Source organism: Cavia porcellus, unplaced genomic scaffold (assembly GCF_034190915.1).
Source record: "Cavia porcellus strain 051 isolate PalLab524CR breed Dunkin Hartley unplaced genomic scaffold, mCavPor4.1 scaffold_24, whole genome shotgun sequence".
In the NCBI taxonomy this organism is placed as follows: domain Eukaryota; kingdom Metazoa; phylum Chordata; class Mammalia; order Rodentia; family Caviidae; genus Cavia; species Cavia porcellus.
The window spans coordinates 55,527,667-55,554,613 of record NW_026947507.1 but is presented as its reverse complement, the minus strand read 5'-3'; the positions used below and the strand labels follow the sequence as shown (position 1 = coordinate 55,554,613).

General features: G+C 39.3%; 1 long non-coding RNA gene across 1 annotated transcript; it reads right to left on the bottom strand.

Annotated features, from left to right (window-relative positions):
* Positions 1–858: 858 nt before the first annotated feature.
* Positions 859–25,173, bottom strand: LOC134472784 (uncharacterized). The gene is made up of 4 exons (XR_010042770.1): positions 24,517–25,173; positions 2,921–4,622; positions 1,946–2,080; positions 859–1,364 (listed from the first exon to the last, which is right to left on the bottom strand). It is a non-coding gene; the product is annotated as an uncharacterized LOC134472784 (long non-coding RNA).
* Between the last annotated feature and the right edge of the window lie 1,774 nt (positions 25,174–26,947).

The following is a 26,947-nucleotide window of genomic DNA, read 5'->3' as shown; positions in this document are numbered from 1 at the left end:
GCTGAGACTGAACTACAAAGACACAAAAATCTTGCGCAGAACAATAAGGAGGGTGGACATGGTGTCATTAATCCAAATCCTTCCAACAAGAAAATGACCAGGGCCAAATGGCTTCCAGGCCGACTGATGCCACACTCTTCACAAAGGGAGGGAACACTTCTGAACTCATTTCAGGAGCCCAGCATGACCTTGACATCCAAGCCAGAGAAGGACCCATAAGGAAATTGCTGGGCAATATTCTTGATAAACATAGGTGCGGTCATCCTCACAGAAAACCTACGAAGCTGAGCTCATGTTCACAGAAAGGCATTCACAGTAATTAAGGGGATTTCCTCTGTAAAGACATTCAGTTTTTATCTGTCAATAATACTTTTAAAATGCTGGCAAGCAAATACACATATGCACACATAATAAGATTTTAAATATTAAATCTAGAAGGAGAAATAGAGAAACAGAAGGAATTGTTCTAGCTCAGAAAATAAAGACTCTCTTTGGGGCCCAGCATGCTGACCTTCAGTCTTGATTAAATCTAACTCCACGTTTCTCATTTTTCGACTGCCTGATTACTTGTTTGGGGGTGTCTATCTGGCCACTCACCTTATTTGTATCCACTGCCTGCTCAGGTGTTAATTGAATGGTTATGGCTATGCAAATGGAAAGCAAATTGCTCTATTGGGCAGCTTTATGTAAGCAGAAAAGATAATGTTGATGGAGACACAGGGTTTGGGCCAACTGCTAGGTTTACACCCCATCTGCTGTTGTATGCAATCACAGTTGGGTCATTTGTCAGGTTTTGCCAATGTACCAGAGCTTAGAGCTATGGTCGTGTGCCCAGCTACTTTCAATCCACAGAAAATGTCATCTACAAAACCATTCATTTTATTGCTAAGAACTTTCCCCTCTCACCTTCACATTTGCCATAAGGGTGTGTTTTGAAGTTTAAAAGCTCAGGATTAGAATCCAACCCTCAATCATCAGCAATCTGCTAACCACATGTGGGTTCTCCAAACTCAGCTTTTATAATGAGAAAATAAATTAAATAATAATGCATACTAAATACTCAGCATATGCTCACATTTCATTAATGTTGACTAATTTTCTTCATTGTGATCATGTTTCTTTCAATATCTCTAAGAGTTTTTAACAAATGCATACTGGGACATCCCTGTTCTCCTTATGTTCAAAATGAATATAAATATGTAAAGTAGGCAGGATAAGACATAGATGTACACAGTGGACTATTAGTCACAATAGTCACGTGTTCTGCAGGAAAGTAGACGGAGCTGGAAGTCATCGTGCTAAGTGTCATCAGCCCGACATCAACCAGAGCAGTGGGCACCACAAGTTCTGCCTCATAAGAGAAACTGAAAAATAATGAATGGAAGGTCAGACATTAGGGAATATGAAAGAGATTGGGAGGAAGCAGGAGAAAGGGGAGAAAGGATACAAAGTCCCTCTGGCACTAGGACAGGCATAATCAGGCCACAAATCACTCATGTACAGAAATGCCACAGAGACCACTGACTGCACAGGGGTTAATCAGAAGGTGGTTGTGCTAACTGCAGTCAGTTGCTAATCTAAGAGCATAAAGAAAACTCTAACAGCACATTGGGAATCCTTATTTTGGAGAAGAAGGACCTGGTGAGAGGGATCCTGAAGCGCCGGTTTTGTGGCTGAGGCCCTCAGTGTGTTTTTATGTAGAATGCGTAATATTTTATGTGGAAACCCATGAGACCAGAATGATGTGCTTAGGCTATCAGTAAACAAAACACTATTGAAACTAACTCTCCCTCCATCTCTGCTTTCATTGCTGAAGTTTTTTTACATCATTTGTAGAATGAAGCATGTAAATTTTCTGAGGTCTCATTTTAAGAAAGTTTGGACAACATTTTCTGTTTTGTACTAATTTTTAAGAGGTAATTTCCTGAAGGACACAGATACTTACCCATAAGGAAGACTTTTTAGTATCTTTATGTCATAAGCCATGCTGAGGAAATGACCTCACAAACCCACAGGTTCATTGCCTCTGGGGTCTTATGCAGCCCATATATATTTCTGTAACATTGTTTCTAATATTTTTCTGTAAGAACAACAAGGAGGTAAATGTGACTCAATTTATTATTTTTTTTCTTTAAAACAGTTGGGAACAAGTTTGTTTTTGGCAGGAAATAACTTGGATGAGCCTCCCTAACTAACCCTGTCTCATGTAACTTCCCCAAATTGTTAAGAAATAGCTTTGAAATCCAAAGTGAGTGAGTTCTTCAGTGAGTTTCAACATTTTTACATCTGTGAAACCATGCTTACACATGACCTTGAATTTTGAAATCACCCAAGAAGAGCATGAAGACAACTGTCATTAAGAGCACCCTTTTCACCCAGTTCCCTTTGGTACTGGAAAATGAGCCTGGTGCTTGTGTGTCTGGGAGCACCTGGGTCAGGAGTATTTAGCAGTGAGAAAACTGCAATGAATGACAAAGGTCAGTGTTCATGCTGATGCCTTTGCTGTGACTGGTACATTGCAATGCTTGCTGCCTACTGCAGCAGACAGACCAACTCTCTGCCATCAGGAACCTATTATTCCATTTCCCTCATTCACAAATTATAAACATGAGTGGTGTGTGTGTATGAGTGTGTGTGAGTGTGCATGCACACATGCATCTGGGGATGAGTTGTGGCTAGGAGTTGCACAGAATTTCTTTCATCTCCAGAGTTGACCTACATCTTATTTTATTCAAAAACAAATATTATGCATTTACTTGCTTATTCTGATTTATTTTTACACAAAATTGTTAATTTCACCTACGTGGTGGCTGATGAAACATTGGCTTACAATGTTATTCTTAAGCTTAATCAAGAGGACTTTAAAAAGTAATTTGTCAGTTTTCCAGCCTATAACAAATACTTGAGATGGTTGACTTACAAAGAAGAGTTATTTGTATGCCCCATATTTTGGAGGATGTGGTCCATGCTTGGTCAGTCCATTTGCGCAGAGCTGTGATGAGGCAGCAGCATGCAGCAGTGCAGACTGACAAAGAATAGCGTTCACCACCTGGCAGGAAGGGAAAGAGGGTGAGGACAGAGCAGGAGGGATGGTAGCATGCTCTCTTTTAATAGCACAGCCAGGGAACTAAGGACCACCCCTGGCGGCTTAAAACTTCTACCACTTGCTCATAGTGTCACCCTGGGGACTGAGCCTTTAACACATGAGTGTTTGGGGTCACTTAAGATTCAAATGATAACATAAAGATAGCATAGGAATTCGTAATGAGGAAAAATAGACCACGTGAATCTGTACCATCCTGTCTTTATCTATGTATCTATGCTTACATCTAGGTGTATATCTACATACAGATGCATATCATCTGATTTCAGCTGTTTTTAATGCCCATCATGTCTCTACTTTCAAGTGAACTCTATGAAACATTTCATCAAATGTAAAAGTATTTTTCCTCTCCTGTTAGATCACAGTCTTAGTCTGACCTTCCAATTTAGCAAACACTAAGAACTTAAGTACAATTAGTTATGTAAGAGGTGATGGAGGAAGTAGAAGTGAGGAAGTAAAAAATCGATTGAGTAAAGAAAGAAAAACCCGTCAGGGATTGTTCCATGAATTGTTTCCTGTTCTGGACACCTTAGCTCCACCCCCAGGAGCTCCATGAGAAACCATGGAGAGTGACTATGAGAATTATCCCCACTAAGTAGCAGGACCTGTTAGCCACTACTTCTGACCCTCTTTACTGGGGAGAGGGTTAATCCTCCACCCCTTACAGATCACACGGGCACCCCTGAGCAGACACTGGTTTGTGCCAGAGCGACTCCCTTGACAGGACTGGGCGGCCTTCCTGCAAGCGCAGAAATCATGGGTCCTGGAACTGCCCTGCTCTTCTATGTTGAAACCGGAGTTCCAGAAGCTGTTCAGCACATCTGCGCTGAAAATCAGGGGCTGGGAGTTGTCCAGCCCCCGCGTGTTGAAATCAGGGCCTGGCACTGTCCAGCACTAGCATGTCGAAATCACGGGGTCCGGGAGCTGTCCAGCTCTCAGGCGTGCTGAAACCAAGGCCTGAGAGCTGTCCAGAACCTGAGTGCTGAAATCAGGGGCTGGAACTGTCCAGCACTAGCATATCGAAATCAGAGGTCCGGGAGCTGTCCAGCACGCCTTGCTGAAATGAGGGACCACAATGCAGCACAAGCACCACCCACATTAGGTGTCCTTGTTACTGTTCGTTTATTTTCAAAAGAGATTCATTTGGTATCTCACTTAGTTTCTAAGTATATTCATTTTAAGGTTGCCAGATCTGTATTTTAATCTGCTTGGCATTTACAACCCACATGACTGAAGATAAACTTAATCTTCTAAATCCTAGTCCTAATCTGTAAAATGATGCTACCAATGGCACCACCTTTTTTAGAATTGTAAAAAAGAAAAGGCATATGTGTTTCCTGGACAATTATTAAGTCGGTAGCTGTGGAGCATAAGCACTCATGATTATCCCAACGGATGATGTCAGAAAAGAATGCATGAAGCTTGACTCGGTCAGATGCAGGGCTGGATACTGGCTCACTGGTCGTGGGGCTTTCAGGGTCATTCCACCATTTTCGTCATTAACTCTTATGACCTTCATCTGTCAAAAGACACAAAGAAATGCCAGTTTCAGCAATTTGTTATGAGAAACTCAAAAATATTGCAAGTAAGATAGCACATGTAAATACTATGGTCTGTTCCACGGTTCTTATTGGTTTGCATATTTGTCCATGCAGGCACTCCCTTTATTGTGACAGTTTTTAGGCATATAAAGAGTATTATATTAACATTTCTGTTTGAAATATTTATGGTTAGTGGGACACTGGAAAAGATATACTACAATATAAAATGCATCTGGTACCAAGGAAGCATCATGGAAGTGTGAGTCAATTCAGGAAAGCACATAACTTTACTCCTTTGTAATTACTTTCTGTTACTTAGTAAATGTGGTCTATTTATGCTTCTTGAGAGAAATAATAAACAGCTCTCTTGGCTGGAAGCTAGGATTTCTGGTCTTAATCCAGGCTCTGATTGGACATTAGAACCTCCATGAATTTCAATATTGTTCCACCAAATAACTTCCAAACTCACAACTATAACATTGTATATAGAAAATTATAACTCACAACTACCTCACTGTACATTGCAAATTATAAAAACAAATAAACAAAAATAAAGTTGGAGAGACAAGTTGTTTTCTATCCTTTAGTTATCTTGGATGATTTAACAAATAAACTATGAATGTAGTTGTGAAGGTTTGCGGGATGAAAAGTGCACTCTGGATACTCAGATAGATGTCTTAATATTGAGGTGATGTCACTAAATGCCAAAGGGCATTCAGACCAAAGAAAATTTGGAGAGAAATTGGCTCACCTGTTTCTGTAAAAAAGAAAATAAATGGTGGGAATGGTAAAGGAAAAACAAGCAGTAATTTTACTTTTATTTTTCACACAACTTGTCTGCATTGTGAAATTACTACTATTGTATCATTGCTGGTATTTGTCATTTACTTCAACTATTTCCTTTCATAATTAAAATAACTATTTTTGGCAGGCACACTTACAGCTAGATTTAAAAATCATCACTAGGTTGCTTAATAGCCTTTAAAATTTATCATTACAAAAGTGACATTGATGAAATATTAATTCTTTATTTTCTGCAAATGAGAGGGGAATGCTTGCCAAACAGCTAAAACCAGAATGTCTTTGTTTGTACTCCCCTGATTTTCCCCCTTAAGGCAAACCTGGTCTTTGAATTGTAGCTGTTTGCTCTTTGGTTTTGAAACTGCCAATGGTGTAGATTTGTGTAAGTGCAGACATGATGGCTGCTTAGATGTGAACAAAAAGTGGAGAAGGGTTCAAATGGGGAGGGACCACCTTTCCCATCCCACAGAATCTAGGTTGGCAGTGACAATCCACAGGTGGAAAATGGTAAGTGAAATAAAATATTCTACCTGGCCAACTTCCTTGAAATAAAATTGCCTTTTCATCCGGTGAGTCATCCTGGACTCAGCAAAGCCCCCCTCCTCCAGGGGCCTCTGCCTCCCTGGGGGATGAAGCCTGGATCTCCTCTCTTCAGAACTGTGTGGGAGCTTCCATCTCCTAGATATCCACAGTGGATTGATTAATCATGGCTTGTTTCAGAGTTATGTTTCAGGTGGAATTTTTTAAGAGGAACTATTTCTTAGTACTTCTTCAGAACTAAGTACTTGTGTTAGTTCCTTCCCATATGCAGAAAGTGAAAGGAAAGCTATTACATAATCATTAATAAAAAGTAAAAGCCCTTGCAAAGAAGAAAGTAAAGGGAATGGAAGAAAAGGAAGACAAGAAAGGACCAGAAGCTATCTGTGAAAAATTCTCTTTGGAAAAGTCATTAAGGGATAACAGAGACAGAGAAACTATCCTGATATGTGTTAAAATAGAAAGAAGGAGCCATTCAAATTCAAGGCTGAGTGTTGACATAAAGAAAACTCAAGGCTCTGTGTTAAGAAAGAAGGGAAAATTCAGCATAAAAGTGGAAAGCATTATGAATATCTTCACCGCAGTTGCTCACTTCTTTATCTGCCATCTCTGCTCTCACGCTGTGGCTCAGGAGCCCTGCTGCAGCTCAGGGCAGCTGATCACATCGTCCGTGGCCCTGGCACACTCTGCCGTGTTCTACTCTCTCAGCAGACATCGGTCACTGACCTTGGGTATCAGTAGGAATGTGTGCAGTATGGACTTTTGGAAATCTGCCTCCTGTATCACAAAGCTGCTGTAGCTCAGGAAAACACACATGGCTCTGTTTGGACATACAGAGCTCCTGGGCTTAAAAAAACAACCAAAATGATTTGATGTGGAGTTAATGAATGATGACTTTGTTCCATAATGTATCATTAGACTCATGCTGAGAAGGGAAGCCTCAAAGGATCCTTAGGAAACTCAACTTGCCAGACTAAGCCGTTTCACTTTAATTGAGAAACCTCACACTGGGGCAACAGGCACACTACACAAAGCATACATGAAAGCAATTAGACCTGCACCTTCGTCTGAATGCAGTCTGCATCCTCAGAACGCCTGAGGAAATTCCAGTCTCAAGAGCAGGTTCTAACCCTGATGTGGAACTCATTCTCCCCAATGCAAACAGGAATAGTGGGATGGGAAGAATCACAGAGTCCACAAAAGGAGCAGTGCTTTCTCCCTGGTGGATCCTAAAGTTAATAACACCTGGTTACTAGTTCTTTTCAGTATCCTGGTGTGTATAGGGGTCATTTTAAAATGATTCCCAAAATTAAGCTCTTCCCTCTAACCAAGGGGCAATTGTATTTTGAAAAATTCTTAATTATCTGCAGAAGACTTTCTAAATTTACAACCCAATTTTTTCTCACAGACCTAGAATTCAGCTACTCCAGTTCTAGGCATGATTTACTGTTATTACTAGCACATTAATAGTATAAGTTATCTGATTTGCTGATCCTATGATTCCTGTTTCTCACATCTAGGTTAGAGACAAATAACAGATTTTAACACACTTTCAAATTTTCTGTATGTTTCAAGGCTACAGGTAGTGTCCTTTGCTGAAAATTTATCTTTGAAAACAGAATTCAACCATGATGCTTTTGTCGCTTACAGCAGATTCCTCCACTCATTCCCGTCCCACTTCCGCTGTCCATTAACATGCACATACCAAACTCCATCTATTTCTTTCTACCATGCCTGCCCTTATTGAACTCAACTATGACTTCTCTTTTGCTAAACCAACCACACACCAGTCTCTCTTGGCCTTTTATACCTGGTCAGCAGCACCTGGCCAGTTTATCTCATCCTGGTCTTTAAATTCCTACTCTTCTCACTTCTTGATTTCTTGTCTTCTGAGTGCTTTTTTCACCTCTGAACAATCTACTCCTTATTATCCACTACCAGCTTTTCCTCGTGCACTGACACCTGAGTAGTGAGGCTGCTAGAATTTTATGGCTTCTTTCTTCTTTGGCTGATGTTTGTGTCTTCACATTTTATAGATAAAGAAGACTTCTGCTTTCAGCCATGAGAGGTAAGAGTGGACGTCTGAGAGTTCCAGCCATGGAGGGATTCAGGCAACTTATTCACCCGCCCTCTCAGTAAGCGTATGCAACGTGGGCCAGGAGGAGAACAGAGCTCCAGAGTTCCGGCTATGGAGGGATTTGGGCAGCTTATTCACCTGCCCTCTTGATAAGCACCTGCAGTGTGGGCCTGGAGGAGAACCATTACCTGTGAGCCAACTTCCACGGGAGCTGAAAATCAAGCACCCTTCTCCCACCTGCCCCCTCGCCCCTTACCTACTAGGGATAGATATTTCAACATCTCTTGGGAGGATGACCACATGCAGTATAGCAAAGTTGGGGGATTCTCTTCTATCTTCTGTTTGAAGGCATAGGTTGTTTTCACTTTTTGTTATATTTCTTTCGCTCTATTCAGTATTCTCAATTCGTTTTACAATGTTCTATTTTTGGTTTGATTTAACAACACGTAATTGGCTGGATAGCTATTGTTAAATTAAAGAGATATACCATAGTACTTAGTACTACCATCCCAGTATCCTACTGAGAAATCCTGTACCAATTTCACAGCATTGTCTCGATTGGCTTTGTTCTGTCTTACGCTGTTGCATAATTGCTACTTTCAACATTAAAAAAAAATAGATGTTAAGACCCATGCATGTGTAGAATCTATGAACAGTTTATGAGAACTGATCTTATGACAATTGATGAAATGAGCAGATACTTTGAAGAAAAGGAGACACTAAAATATCCAGTGCTGATCCTGGTGTGTCATAATGCGAAACCCAGCAACAGTGTTATTCTTTGTTCAGAGTGAGATTAGCCTGCTTGGGTTTATTGAAAGTCAACATAGTTGAAGATATGGGTAACTGCATATATGTTTAAGTGTAAAGGATTGAGAACCATATTTCTAAGTTTTTGTTAGATAGTTGAACAGAACTGGTTGCAGTCTCACTGTTTAAATCCCCACTTTATATGCTCCAATTTAGTGTCTTGAATAACTATTTGTAAGAAGATAATCTGTAATCATCAACTAGTGATTTCTTACTGTTTATTTTTCTTTGAAAGTATGTATTATTACTACCCGTTTTCTGGTTTTTTTTTTTTTTTTGTCTTTCTTTAAATTCAGTTTTAAAAAGAAGACACTACAGTACCCACGCTGATCACGGAGTGTCATGAAGTGAAATCCAGCAATACTATTATTCTTTGTTCAAAATGATTTTAACCTGCTTTAGTTTGTTTAATCTAAACATAAATGAAGATATGGATAACTGCATGTATGTTTCAATGTATAGGATTGACAACCATGTTACTAAGCTTTTGTTGGACAGTTGATTAGAACTTTTTTGCAGTCTCTCTGTTTGAATTTCCACTTTACGTGTTCCATTTTTGTACCTTGAACAACTATTTGTAAAACGACAACATCAACTAGTGATTTCTTACTCTTTTTTTTCTCTGAATGTATGTACTATTTCTACCTCTTTTTTGTTTTTTTTTTAATCTTTCTTTAAATAAAAAAAAGTGGACGTCTTCGTTCCATAGCTAGGCAACTCCTTCAGAAATTGTCCCAGGCAAGTGTAACTCATCTTGCCTTCTTGATCCTTTGTGGGGTTGATGACTTCTCTGTCTTCCCCTTTAACCCTACCAACTAAGTGCTAAAGAGAACCCCCTGAAGAGATCCAGATCTTCACTGCTGTGTATTTCTTCAGATTTACAGAACCCAGGACATCAGGTAGCCTGTGCAATGCTCCACCTCTGTCTTTAGTTCTGCACATTAACAAGCACAATGCAGGTGAACCACTGTATGGTTTAATTGCACAAAAGTAGTCTACATGGAGTTACAGAGACCAGCCCAGGAGCTGGAGCTCCACTGTCTTATGCACAGAAGGAGACAAAAGGCTTTGCCCATCTGTCCTGCTTTACCTCTCTCACCCTATAGAGAGAAGCCTCTTGCATCCCTAAACCCCCAAGATGGAGCTTGGGGATCAATGCCCTCACCATCTTCCAAGACCCTGGCCCTCCCATCCTTCCCACTGCCTCTTGCTCCCTACATATTGACCACTGAGCAGCAGACAGTCTGGTTGTGAATGTTATTAGTAAAATGCTTCTTACAAACAGAAAAAGATGAACAAGCTGAATAGAAATTATTTTGCTTGAACTTACTAGAAAACAAATTGCACAGCGACCTGTCACCCTAAATTCTGAAGACAGAAATATCCAACCAAAATCTGCGTATCCAAAACAAAAACCAAAAAGGATACAAAATGGCAGCAATAATAAATGGGTAATAAATGGTAATAAATGACAATCAAACAATTCCTGCATCCCACCACCAGGAGGAAATCCACAAGGTTCTAAAGTTAGGAGTCCTCTGTGCTCTTACTGGGGAATATTTTGTTATAGCATCTCTTTACTGCACACAACTGACAGGTTGGCATTTCAAAACTGATTCAGATTATTTCAATTATATGTTGAGAATATTGGAAAAAGAGGGTTAACATTTAGAAATAAGTACAATTATTAGGATAAAAGAGAAATCACCATGTAACCATATATAACATTCAATGCAGAGAAGACAGGGAAAAAAGAAGTATAAAAACAAGAAAAACTCTCCTTAACAAGTTTAAAAGAACTAAAACCATATAACACAATAGTGCATATTCTAACTCAAATGGAATTGAATTGAAAATTAATAACAACTTGAAAAATCTCCAGACACTTGGAAATGAAACAACATACTGCTTAATGTACAGTCTCAAACAACTTGTAAGCATTTGAGACTAAATGAAAACAGAATGTATCAAAACTCTTAGAATGCACCAAAAACAGTAAGTAAAGGGAAACACATGACAGTGAATTCATATATGACAGAAAGGAAAGTGCTACCATTAATTATCCGAACTTCTATATTTAGATTTGGAAAAGGAAGAGTGGTATAAACCTAAAACGAGCAGAAGAAAATAAATAATAAAAACTACAGCAGAGACCAATAAACTGAAAAGAGAAAACCTTAGAGGAACTTGATGAAGCCAAAAGCCATGTTTTCCAAAAGACTTTTTTAAAAACAATCTCCAGTCAATCAACAAAGAAGGAAAAGATACAAATTGCTAATACCAGGAATAAAAGAGAAGTCAGGAACTGATCCCATGGACACTAAAAAGATAAAAAGGGAAAATTTTGAACAATTATCCCCATGAGTTCAATAACACAGAAGAAACGGGCTGATTCCTAAGAAAGCATAAGGACCATCCGACAGTCCAAGTCTCCTCAGTAAATTGCAACAGTAACTTAACAACTCTGAAAAAATAAAGCACTGGGCCAAAGGGTTTTAGTGTTGAATTCTACTGTCTAAAAAGTTGATAACAATTCTTCGTGACCTCTTCCAAAAACAAAGTCAAAATACATGTCAGTATCATCCCGAAGCCCAAACTCACATCTCCATGCAAGGCATTTCCTCTGAGGGCAGATACACTTATCTAGTTGCTGTGTTAAATATCTTCTTTAATGACTCAAAGACATCTCAAATTTAATGTCCAAACCACACTTTCTAAAATATTTCACCCTGGATTCATTCTTTTTCCTCTGCCGGAACTTGCAGCACCTAATGCCTAGTCTAGAAACCTAGCAGCCATGCTTGACCCTCCCGGATACTACTTTTATATCAAACCCAAAGCCAGTCCTGTGACCTTTACGTCTCTTACACATCTTCAGTCCACTGTCTGTGCCTGTCTTTGCCTGCCTCACAGGTCAGCCATCGTCACTCCCTTTGCTTTCTCCTCAGTGGACAGCACAGGACTTGTCATTAAACAAGAGCACACCTTGTCATCCTTGTGAATTAAAACAACAATGGTGCTTTTCACTGAGTTCCCAGCCAGATTCACTACCTTGTTTGTGATCTGTAATATTCTGCACTGTTTAATTGCTACCTATTCTCCTCCACCTCTTATTTTTCATTGGAATCTGCCTTAGGTCACAATGGACTTCTCTACATTTCCAAACTCAAGACCTCTGCGCATTGGGATTTCTTTGTACCAATATATTTAACTCTAAATCAGGTCACTCCTTCTCCTTGCAACTAACTTCTCCTGCTTTAGGTTTCAGCTTAAGTGGAACTTCCTAATACAGATCCCTTGATAACCATTTCTTACACCCATTATTAAACTTACGAAAAGGAATCCCAAACTACATGTAGTTTGTTTGCTCCTTCATGTTGTTTATCTGTTCAAGCACAATTAAAACTCTAGGAGAGAGGAGGGGAAAAAATGGCGGCTTGATAGGGGGCTGGATGGAGAAAGCAGCTCAGAGATGCTAGAATTTGATAGCATGGAGTGGGGCAGACAATTGGAGGATGTTTTTATTAAGCCAGGAGGAAACTGAAGAGAAAAATAAAATTAGGAAGAGGAAGGAAAAGCGTGGGTGGAGGGCTATAGCCCAACATGCTCATTGAGACCCGTTCTACACTGTGCTGCGCGTGCCCTCGAGTCAGACAATCCAAAGTTGCACTGAAGCCACCGTGGCCAATAACGGGAGTCCATCAGTCCCTGGCCTTTGATGGGAAGATGCAGCGCAGTCCAGAATGGAGCCATGGGGAGAGCTTTATTGGCTCTCGTGAGTACTGGAAATTGGTCCCAGGGCCCCACACCGGAGAAGACCATGGAGAGGACCATGTGCCTGGGTGCCAAAGCCAGGCACTGCGCAGTTTTCTGAAGAAGCAGGATGCTGATCTAGATGAGGAAAAACCACATCAAGCTAGAATCTACCTCTGCAGAGGAAGGAAAAAGGCAAGTAGAGGGCTGGAGCCTTGCGCCCTCACTCAGACCAGTCCACACTGTACTGGGAGCGCCATGGAGTCAGGCCATTCAAGGTCGAGCTGAAGCCATGGCCGCCGATAATGGGGATTGTTGGGTCCAGAGCCCTTGGCAGGAGGACATGGTGCAGGGTATAGTGAAGGTAAGAGGAAAAACTGGATTGATTCCCAGTGAGTGTTGGGCATTGGGTCCTGTGGCTGCTGTTGCTGGCTGGAGAACATCTTGGAGTTGAGCAAAGCCTGGCACTGCGGAGGCATCAGTCTGCCACCCCTGGTGTAGAGAAGACTGGTGGGCTCTGCTGGGGCTGAGCTACACCTCTGGTTAGGACCCAGTAGCCAAGGACAAAAAGGTCATGACTCTGTGACGTCCACAAGGTACAACCTAAGTCGCTGAAGGAAATTGTGGGTCAACTGGCTCGGAGACTTGAGGCTAGCATACACCATCCTGTGTCCTTGCCTGTACCTCAGATAATAGCAAATTGGGGAGGGCAGCAAAACCCCAGTCAGCATGCTTCAGAGAAACCCTAAGCAATATGGAGAGGGCCAGAGACACCCAGGACATCCCTGTGTGAAAGAAACCAGAAATGTGACAAGAGATAGAAATTAAAAAAAAAAAACCCTCCAGCCTCTGATCCTGGGAAAATAAGCCCAGGAGAGGTAAATACAGAAGAAAATCAGTGCAGTAATCACACAACACCGGACACAGCATCCATGGACATAAAGAAATGCCTTCATGACCTCATAGATAAATTTAAAACTGTACTTCTGATCCAAGTGAGGCAAGATATAAAAAGATTAAAGAAATGATAAGCCCCTCCCAAGAGAACACAGATGGAAGAATGGAGGAACTCAGAAAAGGAAGAGAAACCTTTGATGAAGAATATAAACAAAACCCAGAAGACATAAAATAGATCCAAAGAGATTACCAGGAAACTAAAAACTCCACTGAAAGCTGGCAAAATTCCTTGACAGAAACTAAAGCTAGCCTTTCAAAACTTGAAGAAAGATTTATGATGTGTGATCGTGAAAGAAAATATCTCTTAATGATTCCGGCTGCGCTTGGAGAACTGTGGAGTTTCCAGCAAGCATGTGGGCACACACTATCCTGGGAGCGCAGCGTATTTGGGACTCCTGCACTGTCTGGGTGCAGAGGAAGGGCTGGGCGGATCTGGGGCACCTGCATCCACCTCCCCGTGTGTCTGGAGGACTGTGGATATCTCAGCAAGCAGGCAATCATCACCAGTTCCAGAGGCCCCACAGCCTGTGGTAAGTGCTCAGTGCATTCTGCCCCAAGCCTAGACTGTTCAGGACCCTCCAGACTTCTGGGTGCAGTGAAGTGCACAAGTGGGTTTGAGGCATCTACATCCACCTCCCCATTCTGGCTGTGCTTGGAGAACTGTGGAGCTTCCAGCAAGCAGGTGGGTGCACAGTGTCCCTGGAGCCCAGCTTAACTGGAACTACAGAGTTCTGAACAGGCAGAAGAGGGCCATTGGATCTAGAGGCTCAGTGGCTTGGAGGAACTGGGTGCCAGAGTCCCAGGACCTGAGAACATAGAAGTGGATTTCCAACAGACCCTGAGGAAGCTTTCAAATTACACTTGAAACACAGAAATATAGGAAAATGACAAAACAAAAGAACAAATGACAACCCTAAACCTCCAGCCCATTTCAAGAAACCCTAGGAGTGATGTATATAGAAGAAAATATATGCCATTCACCTCAAATATTGGACATAATAGCTACTGAAATTAACAAGCAACTCCAAGAAGCTTTAAAGAAGTTCAAACTTGAAATAATCTCCCAGGTAAAAGAAGAAATGATAAAAGAAATGAAAGAGATTCTGAATATATCTAAAGAAAACACAGTTTAAAAAATTGGAGGAACTAAACAAAAAGATAGAATCCCTAGATGAGCAATATAAGAAACAAACAGAATACATAATGCAGATGCACAGATATATACAGGAAATAAAAAACTCCACTGAAAGTTGTAAAAACTGCCTCAATGAAAGTGAAGATAGAATTTCAGACCTTGAAGACAGGCTTGCAGCTAGTGAACAGGAAAGGAAAGATCTTTTAAAAATAACAAGGAATCAGGAAATAACAATTCAACAACTGCAAGATGATGCAAAGAAAAATAACATAAGGTTGATAGGGATTAATGAAAAAGAAGGGGACAACATAAAGGATGTCAAGAAGATATTTTAAAAAGTAATAGCTGAAAATTTCCCAAGCATGAGGTCAGAAACTGACCTCTGGATCAGTGAAGAATATAGAACTCCAAATAGTCATAACCAAAATAAAACTACACCCAAACATATAATAATCGCCATCCCAAAAATCCAACACAAGAATAGATTATTAAAAGCTGTCAGAGAGAAAAGACAGATCACTTATAAAGGAAAACCTATCAGAATCACAGCTGACTTCTCAGCAGAAACAATAAAGTCAAGAAGTGTATGGAGTGAATTATTCTAGATCCTAAAGCAAAATGATTTCCAACCTAGACTGATGTACCCTGCAAAACTATCATTCAAAATTGATGGTGAAATATGATACTTCCATGACAAAGAACAGCTGAAGAACTTCATGAACACCAAGCCAACCCTGCAAAAAATATTGAAAGACACTTTAGATACACAAAGGAAAAAAAACACTAAGCAAAGCAAATAATTAAACAGAAGAGAAAGATAAAGAGGCAACAGCAGGGGGTTGGGGATTTAGCTCAGCGGTATAAGCACCTGCCTTGCAAGCAGGCAGTCGTGAGTTCGATCCCTGGTACCGGTAAAAATGAAAAAGACCAAAAAAAAAAAAAAAAAGAGGCAACAGCAGAGAGATAACATGTCAACAATAAACCAGCAATTAACAGTTACAACTGTTAATGTAAATGGTCTCAATGCACCAATCAAAAGAAACAGACTAGCAGAATGGATCAAGAAACAAAATCCAACCATATGCTGTTTACAGGAAACCCATCTAACCCAGAAGGATACTCACAAACTGAAAGTCAAAGGAAGGAAAACAATACTTCATGCAGCAGGAATCCAAAAAAAGCAGGAGTAGCCATTCTGTTTGCAGACAACGTGAAATTTGAACCAACAATGATCACAAAGGACAAAGAAGGTCACTACATACTCGTTAGGGGAAAACTCCAAGAGGAAGAGATAAATATATATACACCAAACTCCAGAGAACCCAGGTATATAAAACAACTATTAACAGAAATGAAAACTCAAATTATCAGTAACACAATTGTAACATGAGACCTTAATATGCCATTGACACCAAGGGACACATCAACCAGACAGAAAATGAGCAAAGAAATAACAGAACTGAGTCACACCTGCGAACAAATGGATTTGATAGACATATACAGAATGTTCCACCCAACAACATCAGAATACACATTCTTCTCAGCAGTACATGAATTATTCTCAAAAATAGACCATATATTAGCTCACAGAACATATTTAAACAAATGCAAAAGAGTTGAAATCATCCCTGCATGTTATTGGATCATAGCGCTCTGAAATTAGAAATTAATGATAAAAGACACTGCAAAAATCCCACAAATACATGGAAACTGAATAAAACACTCTTGAGTAATCAGTGGGTCACAGAAGAAATTAAAGAAGATGTTAAAAAATACCTAAAAGAAAATGAAAATGCAGATACAACTTACCGGAATCTGTGGGATGCAATGAAAGCTGTCCTCAGAGGAAAATTTATTGCACTGAGTTCCCACATCAGGAAAACAGAACGGATACAAATAAATAACCTGATGCTACACCTCAAACAGCTAGAAAAAGAAGAGCAAGTCAAGGCCAAAGCCAAAAGAAGACAAGAAATTATAAAGATCAGATCAGAAATCAATGCAATAGAGACTGAGAAAACCAAAGAACCAACGAATCAAAGAGTAGGTTCTTTGAAAGAATAAATAAAATTGATAAGCCCCTAGCCAACCTCATTTAAAAAAAGGGAAGAAAAAGCTCAAATTCATGCAATAAGAAATGAAAAAGGTGAAATCACTACAGACTCTACAGAAATACAGAAGATCATCAACACTGATTTCAAAAACCTCTATTCTCAAAGGTTTGATAACACAGAAGAAATAGACAGATTCTTAGAAACATATGAAGTACCAAAGCTAGATCAAGAGGATGTAAAACTGCTGAATAACCCAATCTCTGTTAATGAAATTGAAAATGTAATTAAGTCCTTACCTACAAAGAAGAGCCCAGGCCCAGATGGATTCACTGCAGAATTCTACAAGAAATACAAAGAAGACCTAATGCCGACACTCCTCAAACTATTCAATGAAATTGAAAGGGAAGCAATCCTTCCTAAGTCATTCCTGGAAGCAAATATTACCCTAGTACCCAAACCTGAGAAAGAACCAACTAAAAAAGAGAACTATAGACCGATCTCCCTAATGAACACAGATGCAAAAATCCTCCATAAAATATTGGCAAATAGGATGCAGCAAATCATCAAGAAGATTATACACCATGACCAAGTGAGATCCATTCCGGGCATGCAAGGATAGTTCAATATACATAAGTCAATAAATGCAATCCACCATATCAATAAAGCCAAAAGTAAGAATCACATGATCATTTCTATAGATGCAGAAAAAGCCTTCGATAAGATCCAACATTCATTCATGATAAGAACCTTACAGAAAATTGGAATAGGTGGTCTTTACCTCAATATAATAAAGGCCATTTATGACAAACCAACAGCCAGCATCATACTAAATGGCCAAAAATTGAAAGCCTTTACTTTAAAATCAGGCACAAGACAAGGATGTCCTTTATCACCACTCCTATTTAATATAGTACTGGAAGTACTAGCCAGACCAATTAGACAAGAGAGACATATAAAAGGGATAAAGATAGGAAAAGAAGAAGTTAAATTATCATTGTTTGCAGATGACATGATACTCTACATAGAAGACCCCCTAAACTCCATTGAAAGACTCCTAGATATAATAAATCAATTCAGTAATGTAGCTGGATACAAAATCAATACTCAGAAATCAATAGCATTCCTATACACAAACAACAAAATCATAGAGAGGGAAATAAGAGAAACCACACTCTTCACACTAGCAAGCAAAAAAATGAAATATTTAGGAATTACTCTTATGAAAGAAGTGAAAGACCTATACAGGGAAAATTATAATACCCTGAAAAAAGAAATTGAAAGACATCCCTTGCTCATGGGTAGGAAGAACAAACATTGTGAAAATGGCCATTCTCCCAAAACTGCTATACAGATTCAATGCAATCCCAATAAAAATACATCAACATACCTTATAAATCTAGAGAAATCACTCATAAAATTCATCTGGAACCAGAAGAGATCTAGAATAGCAAAGGCAATTCTAAGCAGCAAAGGCAAGGCAGGAGGCATCACATTCCCTGACTTGAAGTTATACTACAAAGCAACAGTAGTAAAATCAACATGATACTGGAATCAAAACAGAGACAAAGATAAATGGAATAGATTAGAAGATACAACCAGAACTACAAACACACTCAACCACCTTATCTTTGATAAAGGAGCCAAGCAGGTTCACTGGAACAACGACAGTCTCTTTAATAAATGGTGCTGGAAAAACTGGCTCTCCATTTGCCGAAAACTAAAACTAGACCCATACCTATCAACATGTACTAAATTAAAATCTAAATGGGTCAAAGATTTGAATATTAAAACAGAAACACTAAATCTATTGGAAGACAAATTGGGTAGAAACCTTGAAGACATAGGGGTAGGTAGAGAATTCATGAACAGGACTCAAACCACACAGGAAATACTTCCAAGAATCAATAACTGGGACCACTTCTTATTAAAAAGTTTCTGCATGTCAAAAGAAATCTCCAGCATTGTGAAAAGAAAACCCAAAAACTGGGAAAAGATTTTAGTGAACTCCCTCTCAGACAAGGGACTCTTGTCTAAAACATATAAACAATTAAAAAAACTCAGACCCCCAAAATTCAAAGATCCAATGCAAAAATGGGCATCTGAGATGAATACGCACTTCTCAGATGAAGAAATACAAATAAATACATGAAAAAATGTTCATCATCATTGGTCATTAGAGAAATGCAAATTAAAACCACACTGAGATACCATCTCACTCCTGAAAGAATGGCTAGGATCAAGAAAACCAACAACAACAAATGCTGGAGAGGCTGTGGGGAAAAAGGAACTCTCCTACACTGTTGGTGGGAGTGTAGACTGGTACAACCATTGTGGAGGTCAGTCTGGAGATTTCTCAAATAGCTGGGATTGGAAGTCCCATTTGTTCCAGCTATTCCACTTCTAGGCATATTCCCAGAAGAACTGAAAGCATCATACCACAGTGATTTATGTGCACCTATGTTTATAGCAGCACAATTTATAATCGCCAGAGCTTGGAAACAACCCAGGTGTCCATCAACTGAGGAATGGATAAAAAAGTTGTGGTATTTCTATACAATGGAGTATTACTCAGCTATAAAGAAGGGTCACATTGAGATATTGATAAATAAATGGGCACAGCTTGAGACTATACTCATAAGTGAAGTAAATCAATCTCGCATGTGTGAATACCAAATAGTTTCCCTAATGTAAGTAATGATTCAAATATATAAAAGTATGTGGTAATCATGATTCCCCATTATGTGGCCTTGAAGCCTTATAAAGTTTTCACTTATTAATTGGAATGGCTTTATTCTGGGCTTCTTGATATGGAAATATTTGAAGCTATAGTATATGAAGTTATATTCAAATATTTCAAGGAAAAAGACAGACACTTTAACTGCTATTAAGTTGGGTTATTTGGTGGTGAAGCACTAGGTTGCTGAAACTGTCATGCTTTGACGTGTATTGTTATGTTGTTATGTCCTCTTTTATCTCAATCTCGCCCTTATTCATTAAAAGAATTATTTAGTTATTTTTTATGGTTTTTTAATTAATGGGGAAAATTTTAAAAATTAGCAGGATATATAATAGTAACTTTTTTTTATTTCCTATTAACTTGATTTGAAGTCCTGTAATACTCCCACTATCTTGTTTTGACTGATTAGACTATGTTCCATTATGTATGATAGTATCAAGTTTGAGGGTATAGGCAACTACTTTGAAGGCAATAAGATTCACTAAGATGCCCAATCTGGTTTGACTATTACCTCCTTTGGAAGTCCTGTAATGTTTACAATGTTTAAGTGTTATTGGTCTTGTTCTCTACTGTTTTGTTCAACTTTATAATTCCTAATGAGATAGACAATTCCTTTTTAAGGAAGCAAGAGGCATTATGGTAACCATTGTTGATAACCTTGTACTCTATTTTTACATCATGTACTATGTCTATCTTTGGTTTTGACTGACAGCTTTGTTTTGCCATATTTGACTTTGTTCTCTTCCAAAAAAAAAGTAATAAGAACTAAGGAGTAATAAAACCCAAAATATGTAAATTTTGTTATAAAAAAGAGAAGGAAAAAAGTGCTCTAAAGGATACAACTGCAAGTGTGTTTAGGGGTGTTAAATAGCTGACCATACTAATATTTTTGGTTGGATCATTGAACACAACTGTTTGCAGTCTCACTGTTTGAATATCCACTTTTAGGCTTTGATACTGTGAGTTGAGCAACTATTTCTAAGATGATAATGTGTAATCTATTAACTAGTGATTTCTTACTGTTTTTTTTTTTGTAGTTCTGTATTACTTGTACCCTTACAGTGCTTTGTTTTGTTTTGTTTTTTCTCTTTTTCCTTTTAAATAAAATTTTAAAAAAGAAAAGATCTCTTAAAAATAACAAGGAACCAGGAAGAAACAATTCAAAGGCTAGAAAACGACAAGAGGATTTATAACTTAAAAATAAAAAATGTGAACAAAGAAGCAGGAGTAACCACAAATGAACTACAGAGACTATTCATAGATATAATTAAGGAAAACTTCCCAAGCATAGGAAAAAGAACTGATATCCAGATAAATGAGGCATACAGAACTCCAGCCACCTACAACCACAACAGATTAACACCCAGACATATAATAATCAAGATCCCAGAAATCCAACATGAGAACAGAATATTAAAAGTAGCCAGAGAAAAGAAGCAGATCACCTACAAAGGACAAATCACAAAAATAACAACAGATTATCAATACCAACTCTCAAATTGAGAAGAGCGTGAGGGGAAATAGTCCAAGTCCTGAAAGAAAATAACTTCCAACCAAAACTGATGTACCCTGAAAAACTCTCTCTCTCAAAATTAATGGAGAAACAAGATATTTCCTAGACAAGGAGGAACTGCGGGAGTTCATGGCCACCAACCCAACCCTATAAAAAATACTGACAGACTTTCCAGAGAGAAAGAGGGAAAAAAATACCAGGATTCCAGCAACAGTGGCAAAGAGGCCTCAATGAATGGGGTAGACAGTGGAATAAAGGAGTAAAGTGGACAAATAATAGCAGAAGAATACAATAGCAGAGATGAGGCAGGGACGGTAAGCTATAATATTTAATATAGATAGCCTTGATACACTAACAAAAAAGAAACACAGGCAGAGTAGATTAGGAGGATCCATCGAGATGCTCTGAATAGGAAATACACTCAACTTGAAAGAGGGTTAATAAACTGAGAGTAAAAGATGAAAAAACAATGCTATATGTGGCAGGAAACCAGAAAGAAATAGGGACAACTCGTCCAGCAGCCACAGATAGGCTGGAAAGTTATGACATTTTTGTGCAGTGTAGAATTAAGGAAAACCTTTGTGGCTTTAGTAAGTAAAGGATTACAGCTCAAGATTAAGCTCAGGGGTAAAAAGGTTCAGCAACACTCAGATAGATAACAGGTTGACCCCCTAATCTAAAAACTATAGGAGCTAGTGGGACCCAAAATATACAAAGCATCCTAAGAAGGGGAAAGATGAGAAACTGCCTAAAAAAGGAAGGCAGTGGACATTGTCAAAAGTGTATCAGAATTTAAAAGCCACAGTAGTCTTATCACTCTGTTTGGTTTGATTATATTTTGTTCTGGTCTGTCTACTCATATGAGATTTGAGGGCTCAGAGAGCTAACCCAAAAATAACAGGTTATACCACAGTAACTATCCTTAATTTCCCATTAACTTAAACTGAAACCCTGTATTACTTACATTGTCTTACTATGACTGATCTTATTTGAAGCTGTTTTGTTAGACCACTATTTTGCCTTGAATGATTTTATTCAAATTTGGTATGCTTTATAGTATCAAGTCTAAGAGTAGAGGCAACTACTCTGAAGATGACAAGATGTAAAAGATATCCATTCCAGTTTTGATTATTAACTGTTTTCAAGTCCTACAATGTCTTCAAAGTTGTGTTTTTATAAAACTAGCTATGTAATGCTATGCTTAACTATATAATGCCTCATAATGTGGACAATTCTATTGAAAATAACAAGAGAAAGCATAGTAACTACTGTAGATTACCTAATATTGTGGTCTTATATGTGTTTTTCATTTCATGTTTTTCTAGGAATTTGTTTTGTTGCCTTGTTTTGATCTGTTTTTCCCTAAAATACAGAAAGGATAGATATGCATGTAGAGATTCACACACGCGAAGGATTTCTAAACTATTCACAGGAACAGATTATATAATACACGATGTAATGAATAGATACCCTGAAGAAGTGACAATAGAACCCAATGCTAATTCTGTAGCATTATGATATAAAATCTAGCAATACTGTTATTCACTGTTCAGAGTGATATTATTCTAGTCTCTTTTGTTCAATTTCAGCATACATAAAGATAAGACAGCTACTTTGAAGAGAATAAGAAACATTATAATAGTCATTATTGACTTCCCCAAAGTCAGGTCTTGAAGACCTAAAAAACCTTCATCATCCTGTAATGATTTGATTAGTTCTATAATGTTCTGTATATATTCAATGTGTGTGAAGATGGGGACAACTATTTGGAAGAAAGCTAGAGACAATAAGATAGACCGTGAAGATCTCCAGTGGACTTGCTTTGAAATCTGTGTTTCTTTAAATTGTTTCTTTATGAAATTTTTTGTTCTGTTTTGACATGGTTAATCTTACCCTCTTTAAGATAAAAAAAAAAAGTGTGTAGGACTGGTAACCATATTACTAAGTTTTTGTTGGATCATTGAGCAGAACTGTTGGCAGTGCCACTATTTGAGTATCACTTTGTATGCTTTACTTTCATAACTTGAACAGCTATTTCTAAGATGACAATATGTAACTTATCAACTACTGTTCTTACTGTTTATTTTTCTGAAATTATGTATTATTTCTACCCTTTTTTCTGTTTTTTTTTCTCTTTAAATAAAAAAAAAAACCCTAGGAGAGCAGGGTTGTTGGATTTACGCACCACAGTATTTGCAGTCTTTAGCACAACATGGCAACATTCTTAGGAACTGGATGAATTAGTGGATGCAACAGGGAGGGCAGACACGAATCTGATTTGGTGTTGTAGCATCAAAAACAAACAGAGCAAAAATATGTCCAGCTAAAAGTTAAACAAATTCTTCATCTATTTGTTTCCAAATTCTTCAAATATTTGTTTGGTGTAGTATTTTGTACAACTCTCATGGAAAAACAATCCATTGGAATAATAATGAAAAGTTTGGTAAAAAGGTTTGGACTTAAACTTGGCCAATATCCTAGTCAGAAGTGCTGCCTTTAGAAGCTTCTAAAACACACAGAAGCATTTTGGATGTTCATACAGGTTCCTCTGTGAGCGGACACAGCAGCTTTCTGGGTCCACTCTCTCATGTGAAGAGCATCAGTCCATTTCTCTTATTTATTTCATATTTTGTGTCTACAGATAACATAAGGTTAATTTTTTGGTCAGATCTCTTGTCCACTTATTAGCAATATAACTTAATCTTAATAATCCTGTTTCCATCTGTAACATGGGATTAATAAGAACATTTCCTGGGCTATTTTCTTCCTCTAACTTCATTTTCATTATATTTAATGCATTTAATTTTATAATGTTTATATTATAGAAACTAATATATACTTATTCAAAAATATCAAGAAAAACAGAACTAAAACTTACATGCTGTCCACTGTTGAAAGCACCTTCAGAAACTACTGTATTCACTCATTCCAGATCTATCTATGTAGATTAATGTGATTTAAAAACCAATATACATGATCCTTTATGTCCTGGGAACCATAGAAGGACACACTTCCAAAAAAATCTGCTTACTTTAGGGATTACGTTACAGAAATTTTAAAAATATAGAGTTACCATGTTTAGTCAAGATTTCTGATTACAGACAGCTTTGAATATTCCTGGCTTCCAAAGAAAGATTTTTGTTATTTTCCTCCTGTGAGCTCCAACTACATTCCAGTAAGTTCCGTGCTTTTTCTCTCTCACCTTTTACCGTACTGCTGTTATATTTTTAAACACAGTTTTCCAGGTGATGTTTCGCCTTCATGCTCTCCCTAAGAGCCTGTTTTATTATTGTCTTTACTGCTATAATGAATTAACGCTTTGCAGCAGCGCAAAGCAGCCCGAGCACCTCTCCTCCCGCGCACCGCGGGTCAGCGTCCAGGCGCGGCTTCCTGGCCTCCACCCGGCTCTCCCAAGCCGGGTCCAGGGCAGCTGCCCAGTTCCCGCCTCGCGTGCGGCGTGGCCTCCCCTCAGCACATGCGATGCCCCACAGGACTCACCGGCCACAGTGCCTGGGCACTCCGGTCCCCTCGTTCTCTCCAGCTGATGGCCAGTCCTTGGCTCTCCTCTCCGGAGCGAATCGTCCATCGCAGTCTGTTGACTCCTCTGGGCTCCTCGCAGAAGGCCTCTCTGAAACCTCACAGTCTCTAAAGCACCCTCTAGGGCAGGCCCCGCCAGTTAGGTGCCCTTTGGAGTAACGCAAAGTCAAAGTGATGAGTGTCTTACACGTTTAACTACCTGCTCCCCAGGACCCCCTGCTAACGGCTTGCTCTCCAGCCTGCGGTGGAGCTTTGAAGTAGCGGGGACAGGGAGGTGTGAGGCCCCGGGGGTGCGCGCCCTTGAAGAGGTCATTGGCTCCTCCTCTCCACCTGATGCTTCTGGGCCATTGAGATGAGCAGCTTCCGCCACCGCTCAGTCCCAGCCCCAGAACAGAACCTAAGCAGAAGAGCACCTGGCTGTGGGAGAAAACCTTCACAGCCCTGAGCGGAATAGACATTTTTATCCTGGGTGTTTGCTCCAGTAACAGAAAGCGGATGGGCACAGGGAGCTGCAGGGGCAGGAGGAGCTGATCACGTTCAGCCTGCGGCCCACGCGCAAAGGGAAGCGGACATGGCAAGCTCATCAGATGGGCAACGAGACGCCGGGTGGTGCTGGATTTTGCCTTCTATGCTCGCTGCTCACTGTGTCTATTCCTGGCTCCTTCTTTATGTGACTCATTTACTGAAAACTGCAACCTCATCACTGAGCAACTGAAGGAAGCATCACTGGGGCCGCAGTCTTGGGGTTCTTTCTTGTCCCAGAGTCACTGCCAAGACCTGCCGTCACTATAAATGATAACTTGGCTGGATAAACACCCTTGGATCATCTTGTTTCCCTCAGAATTTTAAAAACCTTCCAGATGGTATTGAAAGCTGTTATGGAAAACTCTGTGATATTTATGGTTTCCTGCTTCCCATTCATTGCAGCAGACAGGAATTTTTCTTGCTTGGATGTCTAAATAAGTCTCTCTTTTTAATAAGCTAATGATTTACCTAGGATAATGCTATGGCTTGTGTCTAAATGTCCCCCCAAAGCTTCATGAAGTCATAGATTGGGCTTTTCAGAGGTGGCTGAATCTAGGGTGTGTGACACCGGAATTGATTCATGTTGCAATGCTAGGACTCAGGGCATGGATGCTGCCCCCCCAGTAACAGACAAGATGTAAGAGACAGATAAAGGCTTGTGTTGTCACTTGCTTGCTTTTGTTTCTTCTGCCTGCCATGGACTGTTCCTCCTCTGTAATGCCCCCCTGCCATGTTACCCTGCCCTGGAGTCATCCAGGTATAGACTGAAACCTCTACAAACTGTGAAGTGAAATAAACCTTTCTTCCTTTAACCTTGGATGTCAGGAATTTTGTCTCAGCAACAAGAAAAAGTAACTAAGACATATCTGTCTTAATATCTGTCCAAATTTGAGAGCTATCTCTTCATTTTGTACCTCAATAACTTTTTGCTCCCACTGAAGATTCTCTCTTGCAAGGATAACAGTTGTTCTCATATTAGATCATCTTTGGCCACCAAATTGCTCATCTTCAGTGATTTTTAAATCTCTTTATTTATTTTTCTTCATTGAATTTATTATCTCAAGTCTTTCCCCTAGGACAGAAATTCAATATCGTAGTCTCTCTCTCTTTCCTTGTTTCTAATTTATTTATTGGAGCCATAAATGTTGATGTTCTGAACTTGATTTGTTTTACTAGCTCTGAAATTTCTCCTTTCATTTTATTGTTGTTTAGTGCTTTGTCTGTGACCTGGTGTTTTATTGATTTTGTGTTTTTATTAAGTCCTTTATAGCTCAAAACATACTTGGAAAATTTTCTTCCCTTCTTGGGACAATATATTTTCATCTACATTACTTTTTTCCACTGTTTTGTTCTCATGTGCTTGTTTAGTTGCCTGTCATTTCTGGAAAACTTCCTGTATGAATGTTGATTTTCCCTGAAGTTGTGAGGGCGTCTCCCAGACACCACCAAGCTTCTTCCAAACTGTAGCTTAAGGACAGACCTGCATTCCCTGCACATTTATCTGCAGGCTCAAAGTCCATTGTGGGGGAAAAGGCAGAACACCTGAAAACAAAGGCACTTCTTCCAAGGGAACAACCTTCTATTTTATCACGGAAATTCTTGCACATTTTTAAAGAGCAAAATCCACACAACCAAGGGTATTGCTTGCTCTGAAACACTGCAAGCCTTTGCCTTACTGGCAAGGGCTATGTGCTACAATCCACTGCTGAGCCCCTGCCAAGGGCTCATCCGGTCTGCATCTCACCAATCTGGGGCTCCCCTACAAATGTCAGGACTTTCAGTCCTCATTACTCTCTGGAAGGGATGTTGGGGTGGCTGCAGAGCCAAGAAATATGTGGTTATAGAGATTTATTTCTTCCCACAGCCA